Here is a 7,919-nt window from a genome sequence, read left to right as displayed (position 1 = left end):
CTGCAGAATGCAGGAGGGGAGGTAACTATGGTGTGACAGTGTAATGTGGGCTAGGTGACATGAGGGAGATTGCTAGACTAATGAGGGAGAGAAGGAGATTGCTGCTATGTCAGGGAGTCTCCTGCAGAATGCAGGAGGGGAGGTAACTATGATGTAACAGTGTAATGTGGGCTAGGTGACATGAGGGAGATTGCTAGACTAATGAGGGAGATAGGGAGATTGCTGCTATGTCAGGGAGTCTCCCGCAGAATGCAGGAGGGGAGGTAACTATGATCTAACAGTGTAATGTGGGCTAGGTGACATGAGGGAGATTGCTAGACTAATGAGGGAGAGAAGGAGATTGCTGCTATGTCAGGGAGTCTCCTGCAGAATGCATTAGGGGAGGTAACTATGATGTAACAGTGTAATGTGGGCTAGGCGACATGAGGGAGATTGCTAGACTAATGAGGGAGAGAGGGAGATTGCTGCTATGTCAGGGAGTCTCCTGCAGAATGCAGGAGGGGAGGTAACTATGATGTAACAGTGTAATGTGGGCTAGGTGAAATGAGGTAGATTGCTAGACTACTGAGGGAGAGAGGGAGATTGCTGCTATGTCAGGGAGTCTCCTGCAGAATGCAGGAGGGGAGGTAACTATGGTGTGACAGTGTAATGTGGGCTAGGTGACATGAGGGAGATTGCTAGACTAATGAGGGAGATAGGGAGATTGCTGCTATGTCAGGGAGTCTCCTGCGGAATGCAGGAAGGAGGTAACTATGATGTAACAGTGTAATGTGGGCTAGGTGACATGAGGGAGATTGCTAGACTAATGAGGTAGAGAGGGAGATTGCTGCTATGTCAGGGAGTCTCCTGCAGAATGCAGGAGGGGAGGTAACTATGATGTAACAGTGTAATGTGGGCTAGGTGACATGAGGGAGATTGCTAGACCAATAAGGGAGAGAGGGAGATTGCTGCTATGTCAGTGAGTCTCCTGCAGATTGTAGGAGGGGAGGTAACTAGGATATTACAGTGTAATGTGGGCTAGGTGACATGAGGGAGATTGCTAGACTAATGAGGGAGAGAGGGAGATTGCTGCTATGTCAGGGAGTCTCCTGCAGAATGCAGGAGGGGAGGTAACTATGGTGTGACAGTGTAATGTGGGCTATGTGACATGAGGGAGATTGCTAGACTAATGAGGGAGAGAGGGAGATTGCTGCTATGTTAGGGAGTCTCCTGCAGAATGCAGGAGGGGAGGTAACTATGGTGTGACAGTGTAATGTGGGCTAGGTGACATGAGGGAGATTGCTAGACTAATGAGGGAGAGAAGGAGATTGCTGCTATGTCAGGGAGTCTCCTGCAGAATGCAGAAGGGGAGGTAACTATGATGTAACAGTGTAATGTGGGCTAGGTGACATGAGGGAGATTGCTAGACTAATGAGGGAGATAGGGAGATTGCTGCTATGTCAGGGAGTCTCCCGCAGAATGCAGGAGGGGAGGTAACTATGATCTAACAGTGTAATGTGGGCTAGGTGACATGAGGGAGATTGCTAGACTAATGAGGGAGAGAAGGAGATTGCTGCTATGTCAGGGAGTCTCCTGCAGAATGCAGGAGGGGAGGTAACTATGATGTAACAGTATAATGTAGGCTAGGTGACATGAGGGAGATTGCTAGACCAATGAGGGAGAGAGGGAGATTGCTGCTATGTCAGGGAGTCTCCTGCAGAATGCAGGAGGGGAGGTAACTATGATGTAACAGTGTAATGTGGGCTAGGTGAAATGAGGTAGATTGCTAGACTACTGAGGGAGAGAGGGAGATTGCTGCTATGTCAGGGAGTCTCCTGCAGAATGCAGGAGGGGAGGTAACTATGGTGTGACAGTGTAATGTGGGCTAGGTGACATGAGGGAGATTGCTAGACTAATGAGGGAGAGAGGGAGATTGCTGCTATGTTAGGGAGTCTCCTGCAGAATGCAGGAGGGGAGGTAACTATGGTGTGACAGTGTAATGTGGGCTAGGTGACATGAGGGAGATTGCTAGACTAATGAGGGAGAGAAGGAGATTGCTGCTATGTCAGGGAGTCTCCTGCAGAATGCAGGAGGGGAGGTTACTATGATGTAACAGTGTAAAGTGGGCTAGGTGACATGAGGGAGATTGCTAGACTAATGAGGGAGAGAGGGAGATTGCTGCTATGTCAGGGAGTCTCCTGCAGAATGCTGGAGGGGAGGTAACTATGATGTAACAGTGTAATGTGGGCTAGGTGACATGAGGGAGATTGCTAGACTAATGAGGGAGAGAGGGAGATTGCTGCTATGTCAGGGAGTCTCCTGCAGAATGCTGGAGGGGAGGTAACTATGGTGTAACAGTGTAATGTGGGCTAGGTGACATGAGGGAGATTGCTAGACTAATGAGGGAGAGAGGGAGATTACTGCTATGTCAGGGAGTCTCCTGCAGAATGCATTAGGGGAGGTAACTATGATGTAACAGTGTAATGTGGGCTAGGTGACATGAGGGAGATTGCTAGACTAATGAGGGAGAGAGGGAGATTGCTGCTATGTCAAGGAGTCTCCTCCAGAATGCATTAGGGGAGGTAACTATGATGTAACAGTGTAATGTGGGCTAGGTGACATGAGGGAGATTGCTAGACTAATGAGGGAGAGAGGGAGATTGCTGCTATGTCAGGGAGTCTCCCGCAGAATGCAGGAGGGGAGGTAACTATGGTGTGACAGTGTAATGTGGGCTAGGTGACATGAGGGAGATTGCTAGACTAATGAGGGAGAGAGGGAGATTGCTGCTATGTCAGGGAGTCTCCTGCAGAATGCAGGAGGGGAGGTAACTATGATGTAACAGTGTAATGTGGGCTAGGTGACATGAGGGAGATTGCTAGACTAATGAGGGAGAGAGGGAGATTGCTGCTATGTCAGGGAGTCTCCTGCAGAATGCTGGAGGGGAGGTAACTATGATGTAACAGTGTAATGTGGGCTAGGTGACATGAGGGAGATTGCTAGACTAATGAGGGAGAGAGGGAGATTGCTGCTATGTCAGGGAGTCTCCTGCAGAATGCTGGAGGGGAGGTAACTATGGTGTAACAGTGTAATGTGGGCTAGGTGACATGAGGGAGATTGCTAGACTAATGAGGGAGAGAGGGAGATTACTGCTATGTCAGGGAGTCTCCTGCAGAATGCATTAGGGGAGGTAACTATGATGTAACAGTGTAATGTGGGCTAGGTGACATGAGGGAGATTGCTAGACTAATGAGGGAGAGAGGGAGATTGCTGCTATGTCAAGGAGTCTCCTCCAGAATGCATTAGGGGAGGTAACTATGATGTAACAGTGTAATGTGGGCTAGGTGACATGAGGGAGATTGCTAGACTAATGAGGGAGAGAGGGAGATTGCTGCTATGTCAGGGAGTCTCCCGCAGAATGCAGGAGGGGAGGTAACTATGTCCAATCGCAGCCTTGGGTGCGGGGGAGGAATCATTGGATGGTTGGCGATCATCCAATGATTTCTTCAGCGCTCGCAGATCTGAGACCCCTCTATGGTGCCTCGGACCTGCAGGCGCCCTGTGCGAGGGCAGGGCGGGCAGCTGGCATCCGCTGCCCGCACCCACATAACCAGGCAATTTGCATGGGAACACCCAGCATTCCCATGGGGACGCCCATAAAAAGCTGGCCCGCCACCCCTTGCCCGGACTCCTGTGTGCGAGCGATGTGGGCAAGTTGCACTTTGGTAGAAAATCCAGTGAGCAGTCGCAAACAATCGATCCCTCGTGCAAACGCGTGGGGAACCGATTGAGTCTGAATAACACCCAGTGTGTGGGGCTTTATTTAGGGGTGCCGGATGACTGACCAATGTCAGAATCTCGACTGCTAAAACCCCGACAGATGGGCAGCGGCTGTTCTCCCTCATGGTGTCCACGACCCCCATAGAGGAGGAATAGAATAGGCTCGCAGCGAGACCCGCTGTCTGAGTCCTGCCAGCTGGGATTCCGACGTCGGGATAATGAATGTCGGAATCCCGACTGTCGGTGTTCTGTACCACACCCTTTATTTAGTTTGAGTACTGAGGGCGAGATGTACTAAGTTTGAAAAGTGATAAAATGGAGAGTGATAAACAACCAGCCAATCAGCTATCACCTGACATTTTGCAAACACAGCCTGTGAGATCACAGGTAGGAGCTGATTGGCTGGCTGTTTATCACTCTCCATTTTATCACTTTTCAAGCTTAGTACATGTGGCCCTTAGTTTCATAACTTGATCTGTTGAAGCTTTTGACCACAAGAGAGCAGCAGAGACTGGAAAATGTTCTTGGTTTATTTCTAGAACTTACAAATTCCACTTTTACTAACTACAGTATTTTGAGAATATATACCTTTAATAATATTGTATTCCTTATTTGATTTTAATATCTATCTATCTATCTATCTATCTATCTATCTATCTATCTATCTATCTATCTATCTATCTATCTATCTATCTATCTATCCAGAAAAGCTTATTATAAAGGATGACTTTCATAAGAAACTGTAAATAAATAACAGCATTTTTTAGTGTTTTCATTTAATTATTAATCCCATGTTTTTGGAATGTATCTTTTTACACATTAACAATCTAAAAAAAAGAATATATAACAATTTTATATATGTATATATGTATGTTATATTGGGAATGGGTCATTGGGTCTACCAATTGAGGTCGACAGGTCGACATGCCTACGGCCGACAGGCTCCAAAGGAGGACATAAGCATTAGCGCAACATTGGGAAGGTCAACAGCCAAAAAGGCTGACATGGGTTTTTCAAAAAATGCAGACGTAAGTGGCAGCATCCCTGAAATCTGCATGAGCCCACGCGTGTGCCCACTTTTCATAGAAATAACAAACAATTTGCACTATGAAACCTGGCCTAGTAGTCATCAGCCCACAAATGGTAATTTCATTTCCACGCCATGAGCGGAAACTGCTGCTCACGTAACATAGTGCGTCATCTCACACCCAAAGTATCACTAAAGCGACAGAATATCCTGCTCCCGTCACATGACACTTGGCACAAACTCCTTCCAGCTCTGGTACTAGTGAGCAGCTCTGATTCACCGACCGTTTGTCTGACTGTTATGGAACTGCTGTTATGGAACTGCTGTGGTCCAACTGCCAACTGTAGCATTTCCACTTCCCAATATAAACTGGCATTCATTGACTGACAAGGCATGCTGGAGTCTGTAGTGCCAAAACGAGGGTCTGGCCAGTAACTAACAATGCAAACTGAATTATATAGTTACACAATATAAACATATATAATCCAGACATGTTTTTTGCAGGAAAGTTTCATTAATAAAACATTCCCCAAATGTATCAATCACGGCTTTGTTCTTTGTAATCTAATAGGAAGTTCTTTTGTGCATCTTTCCTATGTGATAGAGAAGAAATATAAACATGAATGTGGAAACAGCTGCCTGCAATAAATGGCAATAACAAGCATGCGTCATAGAGAGACATTGGGTGACATTCTATGCTTTGAGATAAATGCGCATGTTTTTTTAGCGCACCACATCGCCGCTATTCGCACTTTTTCAAATCGCATTTTTCAGTCATAATTCGCATATTTAATGTGATGCGCATTGGAGGCTGAAAAGTGCGAAGTGGTGCGATTTGCGGCGAAGTGGTGCGATGTCTTTAGTCCTGAAAATGTGCGATTTTCATGTGTGAAAATCGCACGTTTGCAGGAAAGCGCAAATTAAAAAAAAAAAAAACGAGCGCGGGGTCCCCCGCCCGAGTATAACCAGCCCCGGGCTCACTGAGCCGGTGCTGGTGACATAAAATCAGGGTCCCCGACAAATAGGAGTCCCCTTGATTTCATGAAACCAGCACCAGGCTCAAGGTCTGGCGCTGGTTCCCAAAATACGGGGGACAAAATGACTAGGGGTCCCCCGTATTTTAAGAACCAGCACCGGACCCAACCAGCCAGCAGGGTAATGCCACAGCCGGGGGACACTTATTATATGAGGTCCCGCGGCCAAAGCATTAACCCCCTGGAGCCCCGGCCCTGGAACCGGACTCTTTTGCCCTGGAGCCCCGGAGCCCGGACCCAGGATCCAGGGACCGACCTACGGGCTCAAGGTAGGTAAGTATCAGTGTGTGTGTGTTATGTGTGTATTAAACTTTTATTTTTCAGGGTGTCAGTGTGTTTTCTTTTACTATTTTTTTGTACTGTAGAACTACAAGTGCCAGCGGGCCCTTTAATGCCCCGCATGCTGGGACTTGTGGTTCTCCAAGTCCCAGCATGCGGGGTAGGCTTGCTGGGACTCATAGTTCGCCAGTAGAAAACAATAGTTTTTCTTCTTTTTTTTTACACAATCCATCAGCCCGATGCCCACCGCCCAGGGGCATCGGGGACAGCCCCGGACTATCAGCATGGGCTGGTAAGTCCTGGAGGGGGGGGACCCCTTCATTGGGGGGGGGGGTCCCCACTTCCCCAGGACCCCTGCCCATGCTGACCAGCCAGGGGGTTAATGCTTTGGCCGCGGGACCTCATATAATAAGTGTCCCCCGGCTGTGGCATTACCCTGCTGGCTGGTTGGGTCCGGTGCTGGTTCTTAAAATACGGGGGACCCCTAGTCATTTTGTCCCACGTATTTTGGGAACAAGCGCCGGACCTTGAGCCTGGTGCTGGTTTCATGAAATCAAGGGGACCCCTATTTGTCGGGGACCCTGATTTTATGTCACCAGCACCGGCTCAATGAGCCCGGGGCTGGTTATGCTCTGGCGGGGGACCCCGCGCTCGTTTTTTTGTTTTTTTTAACCGTTTTTTTTTTTTTTTTACACCAGAACCCTGCACAGAACATTGCGATCTGTGCAGAGTTCTGGCTAATTTGCCAAACAGAACCTGGTCTGAAATAAGTGCGAATATTAGTCACCTTAAAAGTGCGATTTGCGAAAACGCATTGCATTAAATAAGCGATTTGTATACTTTTCTTTACGAAAACATCTGGATGCGATAAAAATGCGAATTTATCTCGCACTTTTGGTCAGCATGCATTAACGCACATAATATGCGATTTCTGTCCCTTAGCGCATCCTATTAAATATGCGTTTTGAAGGAAAAATGCGATATCGCAATTTTTTTTACTAATTAACGCCAAAAAACGCAAATCTCATCCCATAGAATGTCACCCATAGGGAGTTATTGTGGTTGACTCGCTCGGATGCGAATTCGCACCGTTGTGAGTCAACCAGAAACCACCCTGCGAATGGTGCTATGCTGGCTGCCGGGTTCATATGCCCAGCATGCGGCTGGATGTTTTACATCCATTACCAGGCCAGTGGGAACCTCTCACATGTTTCAATGGTCGAATGAAGTGGAGGTCATTTACTGTACATGTGCATGCACTTTTGGGCGAAAATAGGCGGGCAGCTGACATCTGGTGATGCCAACTACCACCCCTGGCCCCCACGTCACCCAGCGATTACCATGGGAACAGCCAGCGGTTTCACGGGAACTCCCTAAATTCACAGCTTTGTGGGTCATATAAACGCCGCCCGCAAGAACGCCCGCCTCTCCCCTGTGCGAACGTGCAGGGGAGCGAAGCGACCAGAATGACCTCCATAATGGACTTTAGAGATCCAAGAGAATACCCCCATCTTGACAACTTTTGTGAAGGCATCTGAACCCTTTGAAGGACCCGATACATTGAATGCGTTCCTTTGACATGTGAGGTATCCTTGCTAGTGATGAAGTCCATTGTCCTGTAGGTAGAACCGATGAAGGATGACGCATGGGAGCTCCCATCATCGGCGACATAGCAGGTACGCCCTGAATGATTTAAACATTTTGTTGTTCCGACCTGCCGGAATCGGCCCAGCTTTAGATTGTAGACGGACTTATAGCATTTTTAAAAAGTAGTACTCGTTTGACCTTGGTCACAGTGAAGGTCATGGATTATTGTTTGTCTG

This window comes from Crinia signifera, chromosome 12, assembly GCF_055691185.1.
Source record: "Crinia signifera chromosome 12, ASM5569118v1, whole genome shotgun sequence".
NCBI lineage: Eukaryota > Metazoa > Chordata > Amphibia > Anura > Myobatrachidae > Crinia > Crinia signifera.
This window is presented reverse-complemented; position numbering follows the sequence as displayed.